The sequence below is a fragment of the Sus scrofa genome, chromosome X, assembly GCF_054392235.1.
Source record: "Sus scrofa isolate SSC_HxYL_T2T_F1_AM1 chromosome X, Sscrofa_HxYL_maternal_Yorkshire_Landrace_v2.0, whole genome shotgun sequence".
Classification (NCBI taxonomy): Eukaryota; Metazoa; Chordata; class Mammalia; order Artiodactyla; family Suidae; genus Sus; species Sus scrofa.
In genome coordinates this window covers 74,262,293-74,289,324 of record NC_139401.1, presented here as the reverse complement: position 1 = coordinate 74,289,324, position 27,032 = coordinate 74,262,293, and the positions used below count along the sequence as shown (strand labels likewise).

Genomic DNA, 27,032 nt, shown 5'->3' with positions numbered 1-27,032 from the left:
TTGGAAACCACCTTTAGCTTTTCCTATTATGATTTTAATAACTCACTTCAAAGATCACATTGTGGCACTTGTTTCCAAAGAAAGTTTTGTTTTATTTATTATATTTTATTTATTTATTTATTTTTTGCCTTTTAGGGCTGCACCCACAGCATATGGAGATTCTCAGGCTAGGGGCTGAATCGGAACTGTAGTTGCTGCATACAGATCTGAGCTGCATCTGTGACCCACACCATAGCTCACACAAAACCAGATCCTTAACCCACTGAGCGAGGCCAGGGATTGAACCCGCAACCTCATGGTTCCTAGTCGGATTTGTTTTCACTGTGCCGCAATGGGAACTCCCAAAGAAAGTTTTATAATTGTCTTTTGCCAAAACCAAATTCTTACCTTATCTGGACTCTCCACTGTATTGGATTGTTTATTCAGTATTTCCATCTTTTGTACAGTTAATTAATATGAAATAGAGGGGAGGGAGTTAATTCCCAGATTCCATTCTCCAGACAATGGTATTACTTTAAATATACGTGTACTTTACCAAGAGTGAATCTCCAAATTCCTAGAAAGCAGAAGCCTGTATTTACATTATTATAGGTCTAAGCTTGAGTCATGCCACTTCATTAGCTGTATGCTTGACTAATCAAGTTGATTTTGCATTGTGCCAAATCAAATCAGAGGAAGAAAATTGAAGTAAATTCAAACAGTATATGTTTTTTTTTCATATTAAGTCCTTGTCATTTTTTTAACCATTTCTTTTTGAAGTATAATTTACAAAGTTGTGTTAGTTTCAGGTGTATAGCAGAGTGATTCACTTATACACACAAACACACATATTTTTCTTTTTCAGATTCTTTTCTGTTATAGGTTATTCCAAGATACTGAATATAGTTCCCTGTGCTATATAGTAGGTTCTTGTTATTTATCTATTTTATAAATTGTAGTACGGATATGTTAATCTCAAACGCCTAATTCATCCCTTACACTCTTGCTATCCCCTTTGTTAAACATAAGTTTGTTTTTTATGTCTATGAGTCTATTTATGTTCAAATCAGTTTTTTTTTTTTTTTTTTTTTTGGCTACACTCGCAGCAGCATGCGGAAGTTCTTGGGTCAGGTATTGAACCCCACCATAGCAGCTACTTGAGCTGCAGCAGTGATGATGTTGGATCTTTAGCCCACTGACCCACAGGAAAACTGTTCAAATCAGTATTAATACCTAATACCACTCAAAGAAATCCTAAAGCATATGTAATTAGTATTTGTAGTATTATTTGAAATCTTCACTATAAACACTACACATTGTTATTTCTTCATTCCTTTAAAAATTAGTAGTTGTTGGAGTTCCCTTTGTGGCTCAGCAGCTAACCAATCTGACTAGCATCCTTGAGGACACAGGTTCGATCCCTGGCCTTGCTCAGTGGGTTAAGGATTTGGCCTTGCTGTGAGCTGTGGCGTAGTTCACAGACTTGGCTCAGATCCTGTGTTGCTGTGGCTGTGGTGTAAGCTGGCAGCTACAGCTCTGATTCGACCTCTAGCCTGGGAACCTCCATATGCGGCAGGTGCGGCCCTAAAAAGCAAAAAAGAAAAGAAAAGAAAAGAATAAAAATTAGCAGTTTTTTGAAAACTTTGTAGTGGTCACCCTAAAATTTGAAAATAAAATTTTTCACAATCATTAACTCTGCTATGAGCTAGTTTCTAAAAAGCCTGTTTTGGAGTTCCTGTCGTGGCTTAGTGGTTAACGAATCTGACTAGGAACCATGAGGTTGCGGGTTCGATCCCTGGCCTCACTCAGTGGGTTAAGGATCCGGCATTGCCGTGAGCTGTGGTGTAGGTTGCAGACATGGCTTGGATCCTGTGTTGCTGCAGCTCTGGCATAGGCCAGCGGCTACAGCTCTGATTAGACACCTAGCCTGGAAACCTCCATATGCCATAGGAGTGGCCCAAGAAATGGCAAAAAGACAAAAAAAAAAAAAAAAATTAAAAAAGCCTGTTTCATGTCTGTTCGAAATCTATTATTTGGAAGAACTAGTGTTATAGTTATTATCCATTATGGTAATAGTTTTAGATATTGTCCTAATTATCACATTTTAACAATTTTTGTAAAATTATCCATTGAAATGGCAGCAGGATGGCTTATTCATTTTAGTTTGAGACTTAACATTATACCCAAGGAACAAATGCACATGCTTTTATTTCTAAGCTGAGTCAAGGGCATAATGAGATAAAACTCTCTAAACCTTTTCCCCCTCTTTTATCTTTAGTACAGTTGACGTATAGCTTGTGTCCTGTAATTTACCTAGTAGACCTGTAATTTACACCTTATATAGGTCAGGAGGCTTGCATTAACTCTGTAGCCAAATTAATATTTATATGTTGCCATAAACTTCCATTCAGTATTGATTGGCTCTTAACTTATTGGAATTGTATGTGTCACACATACAATTGGAATTGTATGTGTCATACAGCCAGAATTCACATGGAAGTGAGAAATCTGCCTCTTGTTAATATGTAAATATAAATTGTAAGAAAGTAGTCTAATTGGAACTGTATTTGGCTGAGGTGACTGGGCTTCTGCCAGGAATATTTGTCATCCTCCCTCTCTAATTTTATGTAGTTCTCATCTCTCGTCCATGGATCACACTTTTGCCAGGCCTCGCATTTTGCCTGCTCCCTCCACTTCACCTTCCTCCTTTTTGTACTCAATAATTGTACATAAAGCAAGTTGCTTCTAAAGTTATTACTTTTTTGTGTCTGGAGAGGAGCAAGGGATTCTTGTCATACCTGCAAGTAATTAGAACTAGAATATAAACTCAGTCTTTTGTATGCTACATTGTGAGTGCTCACTAAATGTTAAATAAATGGAAGTGCTATAATTGCTGTCACATGGAAATGGAAGCATCCCTTTTAAAGGCATTTATATGTTGTTTACAGCTCAACTGAGTTTGTAGCTCCTTGTATCTGTTTCTGGAATCAATATTGTATTAATATTAGGATAAATAATTCTAGAATTTTAGAGAACAGATTTTATTATATGAGTCTTGGTATTATCATGTAAAATATAATGAAAAAAATTCATTTAATCCTATTATGAACATTTTTTCGTTTCCTCATTATCCTTTGTCATTTCTTCAGCTTTTTCTTTCAACATACATCAAAGTGTTCAAAAAGGATCTTTTAGTATTTGTTCTATACATTTTACTCAGCACCTTATTGAAATAGAACTTTATATTTATCATTCACAAAGGCAAGTTGTAAAACAGTTCCAGATTTATTTAGTTGGAGGAAAAGGCAGTTTAAAACATCTATGTATAATAACCAAATCAAGTTAAGTGATTTAGAAGATAGTAAAATAAATATTTTAGGTATTCTCAAATTATAGGTGAACTTTGCAGGAGAAAGGCTGAATGAAATTAGAAATATTATTTCTTTGCCATAGCTTAATATTATCCTAGCAATAAGACATTCAATGACCATGAATATTAATAGCCTGTAGGACTTACTAGTTTTGTGTAAATTGCCCTGTGGATAGGTATTAAGCAGTGGGAATGGCATCAGCCTTAAAGATTGTAAAGCTGTCCCTCTCTGTGGTTAAAGTTTCATAGTAGCATCAAATCCATGAAATAAATAATTCTGTTTTGCTTTAACTACAGTTTTCAGGTTTTATTAAAATTGATTTTTGCTCTTTTTCTTGGCTTCTTTTAAGATTTTATATTAATTTGTTGTTAGACCTTTTTTTTTAAAGGCTAAACCAAGCTTCACACAGAAAATACTATAGTTGACACTGAATTTCATAAGTCACTTTGCAGTATTCTTGACAAGAATTTTTTCTTGGTCTGTTATTGTCCTTTCTTGATTGATATGTTCAGCTGCATTTTAACCAATTAGAAGGTTGTATATTTATGCTATTTTATTTTCTAATTAAAATTAAGAAAATAAAATTACAAATGTTGATCAAGTGATTTTTTTGTAAAAGAGAAAAGACTAATCCAAGAATATTTTATCCTCTGAATACAGCTTGTTTCTTAAAAAACCTCTTTTTTGGCCATACCTACAGCATGTGGAAGTTCTCAGGCTAGGGATCGAACCTATGCCACAACAGCAACCTGGGCCGCTGCAGTGACAACTCTGTGTCCTTAACCTGCTGTGATGTAAGAGAACTCCAAGACAATTGTTTTTGAAGACAATATTGATGATGATGCGCATGGTGTAAGAAGCCTGATCTTTGAACAATAGTCCTTTCTGCCTTGTGTGTATAAAGGTTTGAGGCTTTTATTTGGTTAGCAGTTATTGGTTGAGCCTGATAGTGTTTTTGATTGTCTTAAAAGGCTTTTGCTGAAAGCACCCCTTTTCCTGCTCATCCTCTAACTTACCCCCACATTCCTGAGGTTTATCTTTGAAGTAGATGTGTAGTTACTGTTTCTTTGAAGGTCAAAACTTCATTGTTATGAAGTTGTTTTAGTGGATTTTAAAGCATTTCTTTGTGATACTATAGGTATCATATTAGAACATGCTTGTGATAGTAATGTCCTTTGTAAGGACATTCCGCTCACGAGGCTGGCCTAGCAAAATTAAGTTGAGATTATTCTTTAAAATAACTAGACGCACTATTTGCAAAGTGTTATTGGTCAAGAGGCACCTATAAACTCTCTAGGTTGTTCATGGCTTCTATGGATATGAAGTTAGCTTGACCCATATTTAGAACAATTCCGTTTATCTTTTAATGCCAGTTGCAGAAGAATTAGAAATAATCTATTTTTATATAATCTATATTAAAGTTTAAAAATGAAAAGTTAGCAAATTATGCAAGGATTTCAAGAACAGTTTGTATAGGGGACAGAAAATGTGGTATATATACACAATTGAATACTACTCATCCATAAAAACGAATGGGATAATGCCTTTTGCAGCAACATGGATGGAACTAGAGGTTCTCATACTAAGTAAAGTAATTAAGAAAGAGAAAGACAAATACCACATGATATCACTTATATGTGGAATCTAAAATGTGGCACAAATGAACCTATCTACAGAACAGAAACAGACCCACAGACATGGAGAACAGACTTGTGGTTGCCAAGGGGGAGGAGGGGGAGAGTGGGATTGACTGGGCATTTGAGGTTGGTTAGTAGATGCAAACTATTATATTTAGTATGGATAAGCAACGAGGGGACTACATCCAATCACTTTTGATAGAACATCATGGAAAATAATAGAAAAAGAATGTATATCTATGTATGATTGACTAGGTCACTTTGCTGTACAGCAGAAATTGACAGAACATTGTAAATCAAGTATAATACAAAAATTTGAAAACAAAATAATAACACCAATTTGTACATTTCTGTTTTTCATATGGAGCTTGATGTCAAGTAGTTAATATACTCTTTTTCCCAGTGGGTAGTTACCTGACTTTGGTTAAGTAGTATTATCTCTTAGCATCACTGATTAGATATTTCTTGTGATATAAGCAGTAGAATTCAGTAAATTCATCTTTATTGGCGGTGAAAGTTTCTCATTAGTGATTTTCTGGATTAGGGACAGGTGTTTTTTGATTTTTTTGTTTTGCTTTTTTTGGGGGGGTGCTTTTGTCTGTAGTTAACTGCTGAATGTATAGGGTTTTTCAAAAAAACTTGCCTTGTTAAAACCTCATCAGGGAATCCCCATTGCTGCTCAGCGGAAGTGAACCCAATCAGTATCCATGGGGATATGGGTTCAATCCTTGGCCTCACTCAGTGGGTTAAGGATCCAGTGTTGCTGTAAGCTGCAGTGTAGGTCCCAGTCACAGCTCGATATGTGTTGCTGTGGCTATGGTGTAGGCTGGCAGCTGTAACTCCAATTCAGCTCCTAACCTGGGAACTTCCTTATGCCATGGGTGTAGCCCTAAAAAGAGGAAAAAAAAAAAAAAAAACCTCATCAGAGACCATTGGGAATAAGCCTATAGTCTAACAAAATCAGATTTATTGATTCATAGTGGAGAGTATACTCCTGAGAACTGTGGAAGGCCTCTGGATAAGAGGGAGGAGGGAAGTGTCTTTTGTAAGTTTTGGCTTACCACTGAAGAATTTTGAGGAGGGTCTGAAGGAAGCCAGGATTATTCCTGGATTGGTGGCTGCTTCTGAAGCAAATTGAGAGAAGTGGGGATCAACTATAAGTTGGGTGCTGTCATGAAGCGGGGTCCCAGTTTAAGAATTGTGTATCTCCAGTAATAAATGAAAATAGCAAAGTGAGGATGGGGGCATCATTGGTGAGAATGCAGTCATCACCCAAAGAAGGGGTTATTGTGATATTTTACAATTGCTGCCTGACCTTGGGAAGAACAGTGTTTCCTATTAACTTTGTAGCTGGCTTTATCTGTGGCTGTCCTCCCAGCCTGATTAATTGCAGGGCTGCTTCTTTCTTTTTCTGTCTTGGCTGATATTTACTCTTTCACTCCTGGATAGGTTTTGATTCTCTCAACATATGTTCTTACAAGTCTTTAAAACATGTGATCAATATATAACAATTTGTTAATAATTGCATTTAAGGGCTTTTCTAGTCTGTTGAATTGAAAACCTTTTGTTTTAGCCTATAAATACTTTTCTAATACCAGTTTAAAGTTCCATACCAGTGTAAAATAATTTTAAAGCAAATAAGTTTTCCTTCACTATATATAGAGAATGAATGGGGTAGATGTGTGGTCTAACAACTCTGATGTGGCCATCTCAGAATACTCTTTGAATCTTGGTGAACTTTCCAGTAAAACTCAATTTAGTAGATACAAGAATCCCTGCTGATTTTGTTCTGTCTTTTGTGGGTAGAGGAAAGATTGAGGAATATGATGTAGAATTTTTGACATTAAAGTTATTTCCTTTTTCAGGCTCATGGCAGATTGTATTTTCCTTAAATAGACAGCATTGAAAGAAAGGAAGGCTATTGAGCTAGGATGCCGAGAACTAAGAATTGAACCAAGGCTCTGCCATCTACTGGCTGTGTGATGTTAGGAAAGACACTTGGTTTCTTTGGGTTTTAATTGCCTCATTCACAAATTGAAGGAAATGCTTGCCTTCAGATCAAGATTACTATAAACTCAAATGAGATGTCTGTGGAATTACTTTATAAGATTTAAAATGTTATGCAAATGTAATTTGTAATTATAATAGTGAGTCACAGATGCTGATAATAATTTTTGTTGTTGTTGTTGTTGTTGTTGTTGCTATTTCTTGGGCCGCTCCCGCGGCATATGGAGGTTCCCAGGTTAGGGGTTGAATCGGAGCTGTAGCCACCAGCCTATGCCAGAGCCACAGCAACGCGGGATCCGAGCCGCGTCTCCAACCTACACCACAGCTCACGGCAATGCCGGATCGTTAACCCACTGAGCAAGGGCAGGGATCGAACCCGCAACCTCATGGTTCCTAGTCAGATTCGTTAACCACTGCGCCACGACGGGAACTCCAGATAATAATGTTGATAGTGATAATGACTCATAAAGATCTGGTATTCAAGTTACTATCATTTAAAGATTATCTAGCTCACATGCAACTGTACTGGGGTGCTTTTTTAGTATCTAAACTTAAATGTCAGGAACTGTTCTTTGTCTCCAAATCCAGTGTCCTTTCCACAAAATTCTCAGCAAAGTAAATTCTGTATTTCCTAGTTGCCATAATAGAACCTCTTGTGAAAAACAGTAGGTGCTCTGAGATATGTATGATACTCATATTTATTATCACTTTTCCAAATAGTTTCCAGCCTCTGATTTAGTTTTGAATCATAGTTTTCACATTGTTATATGTGTTTTGAATAAGACATGAGAGAATATGGTGGAAATTTTATTCAATACTTTGAGGTCCAACTGTATCAAGCCCCTTGAAAAATGAGTAATGGTTTTATTTAGAACGTAATTGCCTGTTTGATATAATAAGAGCCTAGAGTCTGTGGCGGGAGATGAGACTAGAAAGGAAAGTTGGGGCCCAATTATTTCGGGAAAGGTGGGACAATTTTTTTTTTTTTTTTTTTTTGCTTTTTAGGGCCGCATCTACGGCACATAGAAGTTCCCAGGCTAGGGGTCAAATCGGAGCTGCAGCCGTTGGCTTACACCATAGCCACAGCAACGCAGGATCCGAGCTGTGTCTGTGACCTACACCACAGCTCATGGCAACACCAGATCCTTAACCCACTGATCGAGGCCAGGGATCGAACCCACAACCTCATGGTTCCTAGTCAGATTCATTTACGCTGAGCCATGACAGGAACTCCGAGACCATATTAACTAAAGAAATACTTGAGTGTCTTTTGCTTCCAAGGGACTGTGAAAGGTCATTATGTGACACATTAGTCATTAATCCATATCCTTGAAGTGCTTATAACTTAGATCAGAGATATACACAAATAACTAATACAAGGACCATGTTAAGAATGAAGCAGGAGGAGTTCCCCTGTAGAACAGTGTGTTAGGGATCCAGCATTGTCACTGCATCACTTTGGGTTGCTGCTGTTGCTTGGGTTTGATCCCTGGCCTAGGAACGTCCATATGCTGTGGGCGTGGCCAAGAAAAAGTGAAGCAGAAGGGTTCGCTTTGGGCTGAAATGATTGAGATGGATTTCATGAAAATGTATGTGGTTTTAGGCTATTCCTAAGGAGAAGAAGGATATTGACTGACTGAAATGGCGGAGGTTATACCTAAGGCTAAGGGAATAGCATAAGCAAAGGTGCTGGGTGGTAAACTGGGAGAAGTTTAGGTTTGAAGTTTAAGTGGAAGTTCATTATTTTTTATCAATGAATGTCTAGTTTCTCTAGCACCATTTGTTTAAAAGGATATCCTTCCTTCATTGAATTTCATTTGCACTTTTTTCAAACATTAGTTAAGAATATTTGTGTGGCTCTATGTGTTGGTCCTCTATTCTGATCTGTTGATCTATGTTTATCTCTTCACCAGTACTGAATTGTTTTGATTACTGTAGCTGCATAGTAAGCCTTAACATTAGAAAGAGTAATCCCTCCAACTTTATTGTTTATTGAAATTGTTTTCAACATTCTAGGGCCATTGCCATTTCATATAAGTTTTAGAACAAAGGTTCTTAATCTCTATAAAAGCCTTTTGAAAGGAATTGCTTTAAGCCTATAATTTCAGTTTGGGAGAATTGATATGTTTGCTATGTACCTATTTAGGTCTCCTTTGATTTCTTTCATAAGCATTTTATAATTACAGCATACAGGTGTTGTACATGTTTTGTTAAGTGTATAACCAAGTATTTAATTTTTGGAGTGATTATAAATGGTATTGTGTATGGTTTTTTTTATACTTTATTTTTTTATTGAGGTATAGCTGGTCTACAATATTATGTAAGTTTCAGGTGCACAACATGGTGATTCACAATTTTTAAAGATTATACTCCATTTATAGTTATTATAAATATTGGCTATATTTTCTATGCTGTATTATGTATTCTTATAGCTTATTTATTTTATATGTAGTAGGTTATTTCTTAATCCACTACCTGTATCAGTTGTATTGGTTTTTAATTAGTTTCTGCATATTCATTGCTGGTATATAGAAATGCATTTGATTTGTTTGTGTTGAACTTGTTTCTCATGACCTTGCTGAACCCACCTTTTACAGTTTGGGGGTTGGATAATTTGGCAAATATAATCATATTCTGTGTTGGTTTGGGCTAGAAGTTGTTTGGGATGAAAGCTTTTTGTAGTCATTGGAGCATAGTTTACATATTGAAGCAAATGATAATTTGTATAACTTTTTCTCATATTTTCAAAAAAGCTATTATAGAATATTGGTTAAGAGATCACCCTCTGATGTCAGATTGCCTGAATTTGAATTCTGGTTCTGCTGCTTACAAGCTTGGGATCTTGGAGAAATTATTTAACCCCCTTATGCTTCAGTTTCCACATCTTTGAACATAGGGTATTAATAGTACTCACTTCATAGGGTTATAGGTAAATTAAAAATATAGAGTGCTTAGCATAGTGCCTGGCCTAATACCAAACTTCTCCCCTTCCCTCCACCCTACCCATTTTGGAATGTGAGAGCATCAGGATTCCAGAGAGGAAAGGAAAGGGAAGAATAATAGGAAATAAGCTTCATGGAAACTAAGCCTACTGGGCTAGACATTCTACAAAATTCACAGCACTTAATTTTCAAGTTAGGTGGTATTAGGCCTGTTTTATAGATTTTTACAGTTAAGGAAGGAGCTACGTCACCTGTTCTTTATTTATTTTACTTATTTTTTTGGCTGCATCTGTGGCATGTGGATGTTCCTGGGCCAGGGATCAAACCCATGCCACAGCAGCAACCTGAGCTGTTGCAATGACAACACTGGATCCTTAACTCATTGTACCACAAGGAAACTCCTAGGCTACTTATTCTTTTCTCAATGCTGTGTGCCTTTTCACTATACCATTCTGCCAAAATAGGGGGAATTGGTAAAGTAAAAATTCAGTCTGTCAACACCTTTTGAGCTACTTGCCTGGCTCACTGATTTTTCCCATAGGATTACTAGTGTATATGTCCTTTGCTCTGTTCTCCTTGCCCCTCCAATACATGTCCTCATAGTTTACTCTTTTGTATTGAATAGTGACTTGGTACCCAAAAACAGGGGGGTAAGTTCACTGCTTTAGACCCATCAGTATATTTTATTTGATAGGAGGCAAACCATTGCTGATATATTTAAACATAAAGCACTGAGAGGCAGCTATGATAGAAGTAAAAGAAGATTGGATGCAAGTTTCAAGCATCTGCCTACTCTGTTAATTATCACCTGTATGTCTTTGGAAAACTTGCTTCTCCAACCTGGATCATAGTTTATTTATATGTAAGATGAGTGGTTGGATTAAAAATTAATCTTTAAGGTCCTTTCAAGCTCTAGCACAATTCTACAATAGACTCAAGTTCAAAGAGAGAAAGGCAAAACATGGTTGCTTGTAGACTACTTTCTAGGATCTAGAAATGGTGATTAGCCTCTCAGAATCGTCACTACTGGAGGTTTGCATTTTTTCCTTTTTATTTTTGACAGATACAAATTGGGTACATTTAAGTTGTACAATGTGATGTTTTGATATATGTCTCTGATGTGAAATGATTCCAACAGTAAACAATTGACATGTCCATGGAGTTCTTTTGTGGCACAAGGGGTAAAGGACCCAGTGTTGTTACAGCAGCCACTTGGGTTGCCTCTGTGGCGCAGGCTCAATACCTGGCCTGGGAACTTCATATACGGTGAGCGTGTCAAAAAAAAAAAAAATTAGGGTGGGGAAAAAATGCAATTGTAATGTATACATGTAAGGATAACTTGATCCCCTTGCGGTACAGTGGGAAAATAAAAAAAAATTAACATGTCTATTACCTATTATGTTACTACTTTTTTTTTTCTTAATGGCCACATCCATGACATATTGAAGTTCATGAGGCAGAGACTGAAACCAAGTCGAAGCTGGGGCAACACTAGATCCTTTAACACACTGTGAGGGGCCAGGTATCACACTTACACCTCTGCAGCAGCCCTAGCTTTGTTTTTTAAAGGGCAGCACCTGCTGCATACAGAAGTTTCCTGGCTAGGGGTTGAATCAGAGCTGCAGCTGCCAGCCTATGCTACAGCCACAGTAATGCCAGATCTGAACTGTGTCTGCGACCTATACCACAGCTTGCAGCAACTCTGGATCCTTAACCCACTGAGTGAAGCCAGGGGTCGGACCCGCAACCTCATGAATACTAGTTAGGTTCATTTCTCCTGAGCTACAATGGGAACTCCTGCAGTCGATTCTTAACCCACTGTGCCACAGTGGGAACTTCTCATGTTAACATTTTTTGTGTGTGATGAGAACACTTAAGATCTACTTTCTTGGAGTTCCCGTTGTGGTGCAGCAGAAACAAGTCAAACTAGTAGCCATGGTTTGTGGGTTTGATCCCCAGCCTTGCTCAGTGGATTAAGGATCTGGCATTGCTGTGAGCAGTGGTGTAGGTTGCAGACGCAGCTCATCCCACGTTGCTGTGGCTGTGGTGTAGGCCGACTCGACCCCTAGCCTGGGAACCTCCATATGCCCTGGGTGTGGCCCTCAAAATAAAAAAAAAATCTACTTTATTAGTAAATTAAAACTGAATGTTTGTACTACTTTAACAGTATCTTCCCCATCTTTCTCACATTTGGCAACTACCATTCTACTTATTGTTACTATGAATTCAAATTTTAAAAAAAGATTCTACCTATAAATGAAATAAGGCAGTATTTATTCTTCTCTATCTGGTTTATTTCACTTATCATATCTAACAAATTCATCCATATTGTCATAAATGGCAGGTTTACATTTTCTTATGCGGAATGCAACTGTTTTTCCTATCTCTTGCTTTTCCTATATCTAGAATTAAAGAACACAAAGCTCAGTTTTATTTTATTTTATTTTTTATTTTTATTTTTGATTTTTAGGGCTGTACCTGTGGCATATGGAGGTTCCCAGGCTAGGGGTCCAATCAGAGCTACAGCTGCCAGCCTACACCACAGCCACGGCAGAGCAGGATCCAAGCCACGTCTGTGACCACAGAAGGTCACCACAACTCGCAGCAATGTCAGATGCTTAACCCACTGAATGAAGCCAATGATCGAACCTGTAACCTCATGGTTCCTAGTCAGATTCATTTCCACTGCACCATGACGGGAACTCCTCAGTTATATAAATATATATATATTTTTCAAAATGAATATGGGCTTTTATTTATTTATTTTTAATGAATTTTGTTACATATATAGTTGTACAATGATCATCACAATCCAGTTTTATAGCATTTCCATCCAAAACCCTCAGTGCATCCCCTAACCCCCAAACCTGTCTCATTTGGAAACCATAAGGTTTTCAAAGTCTGTGAGTCAGTATCTGTTCTGCCAAGAAGTTCATTGTGTCCTTTTTTTAGATTCCATTTGATGTTGGTGTCTCACTGTCTGATTGATTTCACTCAGCACGATAATTTCTAGGTCCATCCATGTTGCTAAAAATGCCATTACTTCTTTCCTTTTAGTTGCTAATATTCCATTGTGTATATGTACTATATCTTCTTTATCCACTCCTTTGTCGATGGACATTTAATTTGTTTCCATGTCTTAGCTATTGTATATAGTGCTGCAATGAATATTGGAGTACTTGTGTCTTTTCGAGTCATGGTTTTCTCTGGATAGATGCCCAGGAGTGGGATTGCTGGGTCAAATGGTAATTCTAGTTTGAGTTTTCTGAGGAATTTCCATACTGTTTTCCACTGTGGTTGCACCAATTTACCATCCCACCAACAGTGTACTAGGGTTCCTTTTTCTCCACACCCTCTCCAGCACTTATTGTTTGTAGCCTTTTGGATGACGGCCATTCTGGCTGGTGTTAGGTTGTACCTCATAGTGGTTTTGATTTGCATTTCTCTAAAAATGAGTGATGTTGAACATCTTTTCATGTGTTTTTTGGCCATCTGAATGTCTTCTTTGGAGAATTGTCCGTTTGGATCTTCTGCTCATTTTTTGATGCTTTTTTTTTTTTTTTTTGAATTGAGCTGCAGAAGGTGTTTATAAATTTTGGAGGTTAATCCCTTGTCAGTTGATTCATTTGCAAATATTTTCTCCCATTGTGTGGGTTGTCTTTTTGTTTCGTTTAGGGTTTCCTTTGCTGTGGAGAAACTTTTAAGTTTAATTAAGTCTCATTTGTTTATTCTTGTTTTTATTGTCATTACTCTAGGAGGTGGATATTAGAAGATATTGCTGTCGTTTATGTTGGAGAATGTGTGGCTAACGTTTTCGTCTAAGAGTTCTGGTCTTATATTTAGGTCTTTAATCCATTTTGAGTTTATTGTTGTATATGGTGCTAGGAAGTGTTCTAATTTCACTCCTCTACATGTAGCCGTCCAGTTTTCCCAGCACCACTTGTTGAAGTGACTGTTTTTTCTCCATTATGTATTCTTGCCTCTTTTGTCATAGATTAGGTGCGTGGGTTTAATTCTGGGCTTACTATCCTGTTCCCCTGATCTATATTTCTGTCTTTGTGTCAGTGCCATACTGTTTTGATGACTATAGCTTTGTAGTATAGTCCGAAGTCAGACAGCCTTATTCTTCCAGCTCCATTTTTCTTTCTTAGGATGCTTTGGCTATTCTGGGTTTTTGTGCTTCCAAACAAATTTTATTTTTATTTTTATTTTTATTTTTTGCTTTTTAGGGCTGCACCAATGGCATATGGAAGTTCCCAGGCTAGGGGTCCAATCGGAGCTATAGCTGCAGGCCTACCCCAGAGTCACAGCAACTCATGATCTGAGCTGTTTCTGAGACCTACACCACAGCTCATGGCAACACCAGATCCTTAAACCACTGAAGCGATGCCTGGGATCGAACCCGCAACCTCATGGTTCCTAGTCAGATTCATTTCTGCTGCACCAGGACATGAACTCCTAAACAAACTTAAAATATTTTGTTCTAGTTCCGTGAAAAATGTCCTTGGTAATTTGATGGGGATTGCATTGAATCTGTAGATCACCTTGGGTAGTATAGTCATTTTGATAATATTGACTCTTCCAATCCAAGAGCATGGTATGTCTTTCCATCTGTTTGTGTAATCTTTGATTTCTTTCTGCAGTGTCTATTATAGTTTTCAGAGTATAGGTCTTTTGTCTCTTTCAGTAGGCTTATTCCTAAATATTTTAATCTTTTTGATGTGATGGTAAATGGGATTGTTTCCATAATTTCTCTTTCTGATTTTTTGTTGTTAGTATATAGAAATGCCGTCAATTTCTGTGTATTAATTTTGTATCCTGTGACTTTACCAAATGCATTGATGAGCTCTAACAGTTTTCTGGTAGTCTTTAGGATTCTCTAGGTATAGTATCATGTCATCTGCAAATAATGATAGTTTTACTTCTTCCTGTCCAATTTGGATTCCTTTTATTTCTTTTACTTCTCTGATTGCTGTGGCTAGGACTTCCAGAACTATCTTGAAGAGTAGTGGTGAGAGTAGACATCCTTGTCTTGTTCCTGATCTCAGCAGGAATTCTTTCAGCTTTTCACCATTGAGAATGATGTTGGCTGCGGGTTTGTCATATATGGCCTTTATTATGTTGAGGTAGATTCCCTCTGTGCCCACTTTCTGAAGGGTTTTTATCAGAAATGGGTGTTGGATTTTGTCAAAGGCTTTTTCCGCATCTATTGAGAGGATCATATGGTTTTTCTTCTTCAGTTTGTTAATGTGGTGTATCACCCTGATGGATTTGTGGATATTGAAGAGTCCTTGCATCCCTGGGATAAATCACACTTGATCATTATGTCCAATCCTTTTAATGTACTGTTGGATGCAGTACGCTAGTATTTTGTTGAGGATTTTTGCGTCTATGTTTATCAGTGAAATTGGCCTGTAATTTTCTTTTTTTGGGTATCTTTGTTTGGCTTTTGTATCAGAGTGATGGTGACGTCATAGAATGAGTTTGGGAGTGTCCCTTCCTCTCCAATTTTTTGGAATAGTTTCAGAAGGATAGGTGTTAGCTCTTTTCTAAATGTTGGATAGAATTCGCCTGTGAAGCCATCTGGTCCTGGACTTTTGTTTGTTGGAAGTTGGTTTTTTTTTTTTTTTCTTTTGGCTTTTGTCTTTTGAGGACTGCACCTGTGGCATATGGTGGTTCCCAGGCTAGGGGTCGAATTGGAGCTACAGCTGCTGGCCTATGCTAGAGCCACAGCAATGCCAGATCTGAGCCGCATATGCAAATTGCACCACAGCTCACGGCAATGCTGGATCATTAACCCACTGAGCGAGGCCAGGGATCGAACCCTAAACCTCATGGTTCCTAGTAGGATTCATTTCCACTGCACCACGATGGGAACTTCATGTTGGAAGTTTTTTAATCACAGTTTCATTTTCAGTATTTGTGATTGGTTCATTCATCTTTTCTATTTCGTCTTGGTTTAGGCTTGGAAGATTGTAGCTCTAAGAATTTGTCTGTTTCTTCTAGGTTTTCCTTTTTATTGGCATATAGCTGTATGTAGTATTTTTTTATGACCCTTTTATTTCTGTGATGTCCCTTGTTGCTTCTTCTTTTTCATTTCTAATTTTATTGATTTGAGTCTTCTCTCTTTTTTTCTTGATAAGTATGGCTAAGGGTTTATCAATGTTGTTGATCTTTTCAAAGAACCAGCTTTTAGTTTCATTGATTTTTTTCCTATGGTTTCCTTTGTTTCTATTTCATTTATTTCTTCTCTGATCTTTATGATTTCTTTCCTTCTGCTAACTTTGATTCTTGTCTGTTCTCTCTCTAGCTGCTTTAGATGTAAAGTTAGGTTGTTTATTTGAGCTCCTTTTTGTTTCCTAAAGTATACTTGTATTGCTGTAAACCTTCCTCTTAGAACTGCTTTTGCTGCATAACATAGGTTTTGGAGTGTTGTATCTTTTTTTTTTTTTTTTTTTTTTTTGGTCTTTTTGCCATTTCTTGGGCCACTCCCATGGCATATGGAGTTTCCCAGGCTAGGGGTCGAATCGTAGCTGTAGCCACTGGCCTACGCCAGAGCCACAGCAGCACGGGATCCGAGCCGTCTCTGTGACCTACACCACAGCTCATGGCAACGCCGGATCATGGCAAGGCCAGGGATCGAACCCGCAACCTCATGGTTCCTAGTCTGATTTGTTAACCACTGAGCCACGACGGGAAATCATGGAGTGTTCTATCTTTGTTGTCATTTGCTGCTAGTTATTTCTGAATTTCTTCTTCGATTTCATCAGTGATCCATTGGTTGTTTAGTAGCACGTTGTTTAGTCTCCATGTTTTTTTCCTGCAGTTTTGTTCTTGTTGCTGATTTCCAGTCATATAGCATTGTGGTCGGAAAAGATGCTTGATATGATTTCACTTTCCTTAAAGTTACCGAGGCTTGATTTGTGGCCAGAATGTGGCCAACGCGGATCAATCCTAGAGAATGTTCTGTGTGCACTTGAGAAGAATGTGTATTCTTTTGAATGGAATGTCTTATAAATATCCTTTAAGTCCATCTGGTCTAATGCTTCATTCAGAGCCTGTGTTTCCTTATTGATTTTCTGTCTGGATGATCTGTCCATTGCTGTAAGTGGGGTGTTAAAGTCCCTTGCTATTCTTGTTATTGTCGTTTTCTCCTTTTAAGGTTGTTTGCAGTTGCCTCATTCTATTGAGGTGAACCTATGTTGGGTGGATGCATATTTACAATTGTTATATCTACTTCTTGGATTGATTGATCCTTTTGCAGATGTTTCCGAGCCAGGGATTGAACCTGCATTACAGCTGTGACCCAAGTCACAGAAGTGATAACTCCAGAGCCCTAACATGCTGGACCACCAAGTGTTCTTGTTATTGATTTTTGGTTTTTTATCACCATTTAATATTTGAGGGTCTAGCACTAACTTTTGAAGTCCAAATAATAAATAGTACTGATCTTGGTAGTTGTGGCTTAGTGGGTTATAAACAGGACTAGTATCCATGAGCATGTGGCTCATATCTGGTGTTGGCTGTGGCTGTGGTGTAGGCCTACAGCTGCAGCTCGGATTCAACCCCTAGCCTGGGAACTTGCCAAAGGTATTCCTAAAAAGCAAAAACATCTCGGAGTTCTTTTGTGGCAAGCAGGTTAAGCATTTGGCATTGTCACTGCAGTGACTTGGGTTTGCTGCTGTGGCTAAGGTTCTGTCCCTGGCCTGGGAACTTCTACATGCCATGGGCAGGTTCCGAAAAAAGATCATTAATAGTAAATCTTGTGCTACACTCAACAAATGTTTTAAAATATACACTGTTTTTTTCTAACACTAGAATTTTACAGGTTATTGGTAGTTTTAAAATTTTTTCCTATAAAATGACACGATGGGTCACTAATGGAAAGGACAGTGATGAAAAGAATAGCATAATCCTGCTGTATAGCACAGGTAACTATATCTAGTCACTTGGATGGAACATGATAGAAGATAATGTGACAAAAAGTATGTAAATATATATGACTGGTTCACTTTGCTGTACAATAGAAATTGACAGAACATTTTAAACAACTACAATGGAAAAGATAAAAATCTTTAAAAAAAAGAAATATACAGGGGTACAATGATAGATGTACAAGGATATACATTGAAGCAATTATATAATAGCAAAAATTTGAAACAACTTGTCTATCAATAATGATGTGGTTAAATAAATTTGGCATATTCATGCCGTGTAATACTATGCAGCCATTAAAAACAATAAACTTGGAGTTCCCGTCGTGGCGCAGTGGTTAGTGAATCTGACTAGGAACTATGAGGTTGTGGGTTTGATCCCTGGCCTTGATCAGTGGGTTAAGGATCTGGCGTTGCCATGAGCTGTTGTTTAGGTTGCAGACACGGTTTGGACCCCATGTTGCTGTGGCTCTGGTGTAGGCCGGCGGCTCCGATTAGACCCCTAGCCTGGGAACCTCCATATGCCATGGAAGCGGCCCTAGAAAATGGCAAAAAAACAAGAAAAAAGAAACTATATAAAATACATAGAAAGGTATTGATTTCTTATTAAAAATATGAGATTGGATATAAATGGAGATAAAAGGAAATACGGGATTATATTACAGACTGGACAGTATAGATGATGATTTCCTAATGGAGAGGTAGAAGAGCATGATATCTAGCTCAAACTAATAATGTCCCCCCATTACTCTCTGCTCCAACTTAGCTATTATGTTGAACCATTTAAAATTACTACTACTATATGCTGTATAGGACAGGGAACTATATCCAATCTCATATTATCTTCTATCATAAAACACGATAGAAGATAATATGAGAAGAAGGAAGTATATATATTTATAACTGGGTCATTTTCCTGTATAGCAGAAACTGACAGAACATTATAAACCAACCATAATAAAAATTTCAAAAAATAAAATTACTATTTCTATTTTTAGAATATAGTTGAATTTCAGCACTTTCATATGGTTCTACTCATATAGGAATACCCCCCCTCCACAAACACCTTTAAAGTTCCACATGGGGAATGAAACTATAGATTTGTTAAATCTATGGAATAAATTCATAGCTAAAATATAAGTGCTAAGAACAGTCATATTTTGCTTTAGTATTCTCTGTCAAAGAAATTGATGTCTAAACTGTAAAGGATAGAACAAGCAAGGTTAAAAGAAAAGAAAACCCAAGATACATGAGTACTCAGATGCTTTAAGAGGCCCAAATGAATAATGTCTGGTATACTGAAATAGTTTTCACTGGCAAGTATTCTTTGTGAAATCAGAGTAGACAAGAAGATTGGAAGTGACCCAGTGGACAAGCATATAAAAGGGAACAAAGAATAGATCTAGAAATTATTGACTGGTCAACTTAGCTTTATCTCCATGAAAATATTAGACAGGCTTACTTAATAGGTAGTTTGTATACTTTTGGAAAAGAAGGAGATGATACAGAAAAAATGTCAAACCCACTTTATTTCTTCTTTAATGTGACTAATAGTATATGGTAGCTGTTTTAGAAAACTAATGTAGTTATTGTAATCTTTATTTTTTGTCTTTTTTTTTTTGCTATTTCTTGGGCCGCTCCTGCGGCATATGGAGGTTCCCAGGCTAGGGGTCCAATCGGAGCTGTAGTCACTGGCCTACGCCAGAGCCACAGCAACGCAGGATCTGAGCCGCGTCTGCAACCTACACCACAGCTCACGGCAACGCCGGATCCTTAACCCACTGAGCAAGGGCAGGGACCGAACCCGCAACCTCATGGTTCCTAGTCGGATTCATTAACCACTGCGCCACCACGGGAACTCCAGTTATTGTAATCTTAAATTGTATTTTAAAAAATTCCATTTATAGAAGTGTAACTGGAAATAATCCATTGTACTCTGTCCTGATCGGACCACTGGGATGATTTGCTCAGTCTTTATTGTTTAAAGAGGCTCAAACATTGATGATCTAGAAACTTCCCAGAAAAAAAGCAGCCACAGTAGTGTTTTTGGTGAAAGTGTTTTTCTTATAGGGGATGGTAGGAAAGAGAGGTGTTTATAAATTATGGCAGGGAGTAATGTAGAGGGAACCTCACGTGTTAAGAGAAGGCTTAAGATAAAAATGATATCTATCTTTATTTTGTGGCTTACTATATAACAAAGAGATTTGACTTTTTTTTTAGTGTAGCCCCCAAGGACTGAACCTATATGATACTGTGGAAATTACAGAAAAGAAATTGAACTCAAAGGTAGAGTCTTCAAAAATTTGAGCAGCTCAACATATAAATTGTTCATTTTTGAGAAATGACAATTTTTGCTTTACTAGAAGTGTATAGGCAGAGGCTGAATGGCCATCTACCAGATATTTTATAGAAAAGATAACTTTGTGGGGAAGAAAGTTAGACTAGAATTGGTAGTTCCCAAAATTGACACAGTTACTTGCAGAGCTTATTAGAAAAACACATTTTGAGGGCTATGTATATTTCTGTAGATAGATAACTTTCTCCACTAAAGTATTTTATTCATTCTTGCAATTGAGTAAATAATAAAGCTTTTGCCCAGTGGAATAATATAAATTGCAAAAGGATGGGGATCTTGTTCCTAAGTTGTATTTCGAGTGTCTGTATTGGCGCTTAGCTCATAGTAGGTAGTCAACATATATGTTTTAAAGAAGATGATTATTCCATTTATAGCTGTTTATTAATCTCTGTTACTTAATGAATTGGTAAAATACACAAATAATTCTTAGCCTGTTATTACCTGAATCTTTAAGCATTTTGGTTTCTTCTTGAGTTAGTTTGTATATATTTTTTCAAGAACAATTTGGAAGCTTATCTTACAAAATATAAAAAAAAATTTAGGAGACAGTGGATTCTGAATATAATATTTTGTATTTAAATACATTGTATACACACACATATATTTGACTAATTTATCTGCTAGTTGAATTTGTCAACATTGCTAAATACAAAGAAATTATTGTGACGTCAAGGATATTTCTCTCAAAAGCAAAGTTCTTAAAATATTTCAGGACAGAGTTGTCATGTTCAAAGTACTGCTCAAGACAAAATGCTGTCTAGTTGATTGTTCAAAGTTGATTATAACCATCTCAGCTTCCCAGATAGAAAGGTGTAATACTTAAAGAGTACTATTCTTCAAAGGTTGCCAAATCCAAAACAACACTGAATGGAGAAGCAGGCATTTTGTTCTAAAATTATGTTGACTGGAGTTCCCCTTTTGGCCCAGCTGAAACCTGATTAGAATCCATGAGGATGTGGGTTCGGTCTCTGGCCTTGCTTAGTGGGTTAAGGATCTGGTGTTGCCATGAGCTGTGTAGGTCTCAGACTTGGCTTGGATCCTGATTTGCTGTGGCTTGGCATAGGCCAGCATCTGCAACTCCTATTCAACCCCTAGCTTGGGAACTTCCATATGCTGCAGCTGTGGCCCTAAAAAGCAAAAAAAAAAAAAAAAAAAAAAAGTTCATTGATGCCCTATTCTAACCAGCATTTTGAGAGTTGTATTGTCATTTCACTTTTGTAATTTTGATTTTTTTTTTTTTTTTTGGTCTTTTTAAGGCTGCACCTGGGGCATATGGAGGTTCCCAGGCTAGGGGTCAAATTGGAGCTGTAGCTGCTGGCCTGCACCACAGCCACAGCAATGCCAGATCCAAGCCGTGTCTGCAACCTACACAACAGCTCATGGCAATGCCAGATCCTTAGCCCACTGAACAAGGCCAGGGATTGGACCTGCATCCTCATGGATACTAGTCAGATTCCTTTCTGCTGAGCCATGATAGGAGCTCCCTTACTTTTGTAACTTTGAGAGCTAAATTCCTCAGTAAATAGAGTCTGAGGTAACATTTACTCTTTATAGCGTTTTTGAAATACTGAAGTAATCAAGCTAATTATACATACTAAAACTTATTACACATTTTTGAAATACTGTAGATTTTATTAGAAGGCTTAATATTGAGAATGCAGTAATGAATAGTGGATATATTGGTATAGGACTTGGGAATTTTTTCTTATTTATTTGTAGTTCTTTCTCATTAATACTTCATTCTGCTTTGTTAGGGTGAAAATTTAAATTGCTCATTTCTAATCTTGCATTGTGCATACAATAGAAGAAATGATACATAAGTAGTACATTTGATATAGATACTTTTTAAATTTTATTTTTGACTTTTTTTTAACTCAATGAATTTTACATTTATAGTTGTACAACAGTCATCACAACCCAATTTTATACTTTTTTCATCCCCAAACCCCAGCCCATCCTGCTCCCCACCCTACACCTGGTCTCCATGTTTTTCAAAATCTGTGAGTCATTGTCTGTTCTGCAGAGAAATTCACTGTATCCTTTTTTTTAGATTCCACATCTAAGTGATAGCATATGATGTTGGTGTCTCACTGTCTAACTTCACTTAGCATGGTAATTTCTAGGTCCATCCATCTTGCTGCAAATGCCATTATTTCATTCCTTTTAATGGCTGAGTAATAGTCTATTGTGTACATGTACCACATCTTCCAGATCCACTCCTCTGTCTATGGACATTTAGGTTGCTTCCGTGTCTTGGCTATCATATATAGTGCTGCAATGAACATTGGGGTACATGTATCTTTTTGAGTCATGGTTTTCCCTGGATAGATGCCCAGGAGTGGGATTGCTGGATCAAATGGTAATTCTAGTTTGAGTTTTCTGAGGAATTTCCATACTGTTTTCCACTGTGGTTGCACCAATTTACATTCGCACCAACAGTGTATGAGGCTTCCCTTTTCTCCACACCCTCTCTAGCATTTATTGATGATGACCATTCAGGCTGATGTAAGGTGGTACTTCATAGTGGTTTTGATTTGCATTTCTCTAAAAATGAGTGATGTTGAACATCTTTTCATGTGTTTTTTGGCCATCTGTATGTCTTCTTTGGAGAATTGTCCGTTTGGATCTTCTGCTCATTTTTTGATGCTTTTTTTTTTTTTTTTGTATTGAGCTGCAGAAGGTGTTTATAAATTTTGGAGGTTAATCCCTTCTCAGTAGCTTCATTTGCAAATGTTTCCTCCCAATCTGTGGGTTGTCTTTTCCTAGGCTTTTTCATTTCGCTCACATTTTCTTTTTCTGTGAGTTTAGGGAAACCAACTGTTGTAATCTTGGAGGGCTATTTCTATGCAAGAGTGCCCCTTTGTATTTTGTGGGGTGTTACTATTTATTTTTGGCATGAGAGTGGATATTTTCTGTCTCTTTGTTCGGTGTGAACAGTATATCTTCTTGATAGGATGCTGAGTGTGTTTCCATGGGCATGGGTAGTAGTGCCTGGTTGCTGGGCTCTTGGTAGTAGCAAGGACCTACAGGAAGGTGGTGCAGGTTATTCCTAGTTGCTGGGCCCTGGGGAGTGATAATAAGCCTCAGGCAGATTTAGGCAGTGCCTGGAGCATTTCACAGTGGTAATGGCAAGATATCTGAGTTCCCAGGGGATGTGAGAGCAGCAACAGGTGTTGTTTGGTCATAATGCCCTCCTCTGTGGTGCCCTCTGAATTTATTGGGGCCGCAAGTGGTGCCTGTTCATGGATCCCTAGTGGTGGTGGGCCATGGCCACCTCTGGAGTCAGAGATACCTGCAGTGGTTTGCCCCCGCACCTGTAGACCATGCATGACACACTCCATTCCACTTTGCCCACTCAGGAGGTGCTGCACAGGCTGCTCCTAGTTGCAGGGTCCTGGGAAGTGACAGTGATCAGGCATGTGTGGGTGCTGCTTGAGCCTTTGGCAGTGACAGCAGCAGGGCAGGTGTGTTCCCAGGGGAGTAATAGCAACAACGGGTGTTGGTCAGTTGCAGTGCCCTTTTTTGCCAACCTCTGAGGTTACTGGGTTTATATGTGGAGCCTGTTCACAGACCCCTATTGGTGGCCAGCCACGTCTCCCTCTGGTTTCTGAGATGACAGCTGTAGTTTGTCCCTGACATTCATAGATCATGCAAGAGGTGCCGAGTTATGATTAGCCTCCCTCTGCCCTTAGCTCACACAACAGGTACCCGGTCACCTATAGCCTGAACAAGAGGCATCGGGTCTCCCGTAGCCTGAGCAAGTAGCCTCTCACCACCCATACCCTGTGCCAGAGGCACCCTGCCCTCTGAGAGTTGAAGTGTGCCCGGGGAAAGAGATTCCTATGGTGGTCCACCCCTCCTCCTCTCACCCGCCCCAACAATGGTGCATTGCTTCTGAGGCCCAGACCTCCTTCTGCTCCGTAGCTTGTGGCATACCACTCCCTAACCCCTCAGGCTATCTCAATACAGCCAACCCTAGTTTTCTCCTTGGAACTGACCTCTGGAGCTTGAGTCTCAGTGCCCAGCCCCCACCTAAGCATCTCAGGCTGTGGTGGTCAGAGCTCTGATGCAGATGATCTGTGCTGCTCTCGCTCTGCTTTGCCCTCCTCAGTCCAGCTGCTGAGCTTTCTCTGTGACTTCGACATGCCTCCCTCTCAGCTGATCTCCCTTTTGGTTAGGTGTCTTCCCAGGGTGTGCGTTCCTTTTCTCTTTCATAGCTACCTATCAGGGTGCTAGTCCCATCTTGATTCATTTTTTCTCTCTCTCTCTCTTTTTTACTTTTGTTCTACCCAGTTATGTGGAGGGTTTCTGGCCCGTTTTTGAGGTTTAAGTTATGCCAGCATTCAGTAGATGTTTTGTGCAATTTTTTCTACATGTAGATTTGTTTTTTTGATGTGTTTGTGGGAGAAGATGAGCACCATGTGTTACTCCTCTGCCATCTTGATCCTCCTCCCTCAAAAAACCAGCTTTTAGTATCATTGATCTTTTCTATGGTTTTCTTCATTTCTATTTCATTTATTTCTGCTCTGATCTTAGTTTCTTAGTTTCTGCTAACTTTAAGATTGTCTGATCTTCTGGTCTCACGCATCATTTAAGGCCTGTGTTTTACTTTTTTTGGGGTGGGGGCCACCCCAAGGCATATGGAGGTTCCCAGGCTAGTGGTCAAAATGAAGCTGTAGCCACTGGCCTACACCACAACCACAGCATCATAGGATCCAAGCCACGTCTGTGACCTACACCACAGCTCATGGCAATGCCAGATCCTTAACCCACTGAGCAAGGCCAGGGATCAAATCTGTGTCCTCATGGATTCTAGTCAGATTTGTTTCCTCTGAGCCACGATGGGAATTCTCATAAGGCCTGTGTTTTTTGTTGATTTTCTCTCTGGATGATCTGTCTATTGTTGTAAGTGGGGTGTTAAATTCCCCCTCTATTATTGTGTTATTGTCAATTTCTCCTTTTAAGGTTGTTAGCAGTTGCTTTATATTTTCAGGTGATTCTATGTTGGGTGCATATGTATTTACAATTTTTATATCTTCTTGGGTTGATCCTTTGATTATTATGTAATGTCCTTCTTTTGTCTTTTATAATATTATTTATTTTAAGGTCTATTTTGTCTGATATGAGTATTGCTACTCCAGCTTTCTTTTGATTCCTGTTTGCATGGAATGATTTCTTCCATCCTATCACTTTCAGTTTGTATGTGTCTCTAGAACTAAAGTGGGTCTCTTGAAAATAGCATATATATGGGTCTTCTTTTGGATCCAGTCAACTGGTCTCTGTCTTTTGGTTGGGGCATTTAGTCCATTTACATTTAAGGTAATTATTGATATGTATGTTTTTACCGCCATTTTATTAACTGTTTTGGATTTGTTTTTGTTGGTTTTCTTCTTCCCTTCTCTTGTTCTCTTCTCTTGTGGTTTGATGTCTATCTTTCGTGTTGTATTTGGTTGGATTGCCCTTTCTTATTTGTTTGTGTATCTATTGTAGATTTTTGGTTTGTAGCTACCCTGAAGTTTTGATATAGGAGTCTATAAATATACAAGATTGTTTTAAGATGTTGGCCTCTTAATTGCAAGTGCACCTCCAGTGTTCTGCATTTACACTCTCCTCATGGTTTCTGATGTTGGTAGCATATTTGTGTGTGGATGATTTCCTACCTTTGCTATATGTATCCCTTTACTGGTGAGCCTTGTCGTTTGTAATATTTTTGCTTCTAGTTGTGGTCTTTTCTTTTCCACCTAGAGAAGTTCCTTTAGTATTTGTTGTAAAGCTGATTTAGTGGTGCTGAATTCTCTTAGCTTTTGCTTGTCTGTTAAAGCTTTTGATTTCTCCTTCAAATCTGAATGAGAGCCTTGCTGGGTAGAGTAATTTGGTTGGAAGTTTTTTCCTTTCATCACTTATAGTATATTGTGCCACTCCCTTCTGGCCTGCAGAGTTTCTGCTGAAAAATCTGCTAATAACCTTATTTGGGTACCCTTGTATGTTACTAGTTTCTTTTCCCTAGCTGCTTTCAGTATTTTCTCTTTGTCTTTAATTTTGGTCAGTTTGATTAATGTGCCTTGGGGTGTTCCTCCTTGGATTTATTTTATATGGACTCATTGTGCTTCCTGTATTTGAGTGAGTGATTTCTTTCCCATGTTAGGGAAGTTTTCAGCTGTTATCTCGTGAAATACTTTTTCTGGCCCTTTCTGTCTTCTCCTTCTGGTACCCCTATAATACCAATGTTGTTGTGTTTAACATTGTCCCAGAGTTCTCTTAGATTGTCTTGATTTCCTTTCAACCTTTTTTCTCTTTCCTGTTCTGCATCAGTGATTTCCACTAGTCTGTCCTCCATCTCATTTATTCGTTCTTCTGCCTACTGTATTCTGCTGTTGTTTGCTTCTAATGAATTTTTTATTTCAGTTATTGCATTTTGCATCTCTGCTTGCTTAATCCTTAAATATTGTATTTCTTTGCCCAGTGTTTCTTATAATTTATCAGTCTATGCCTCTAGTTTATTTCCAATGCCTTGAATCTTCTTCACTATCATCAGTCTAAAGTCTTTTTCCTGGAGGTTGTTAATATCTAGATCACTTTGCTGTTTTATGTTTTTTTTTCTTCTTCCCTTGTCTGAGTCATAATTCTCTGTGTTTTTATTTTGTATAGATTTTTGGCGTGGTCACCTTTTTCAGACAATAGAGTTGTAGCCTCTCTTGCTTCTGAGGTCTGCCCCTCTTGTGGCTGAAGTTGGAATGGGGGCTTGCTGTAGGCTTCCTGATGGGAGGGACTGTTGCCTGCCCACTGGTAGGTGGAGCTGATTTTTA

The 27,032-nt window shown here is 38.1% G+C and overlaps 1 protein-coding gene and 1 long non-coding RNA gene across 6 annotated transcripts in view; both read left to right on the top strand.

Annotated features, from left to right (window-relative positions):
- BRWD3 (bromodomain and WD repeat domain containing 3) overlaps positions 1-27,032 on the top strand; it is a 166,746-nt gene that overhangs the window by 25,045 nt on the left and 114,669 nt on the right. The gene's annotated exons all lie outside the window — the stretch shown is intronic.
- LOC146394672 (uncharacterized) lies at positions 1,051-5,193 on the top strand. The gene is made up of 2 exons (XR_014834760.1): positions 1,051-1,444; positions 1,817-5,193. It is a non-coding gene; the product is annotated as an uncharacterized LOC146394672 (long non-coding RNA).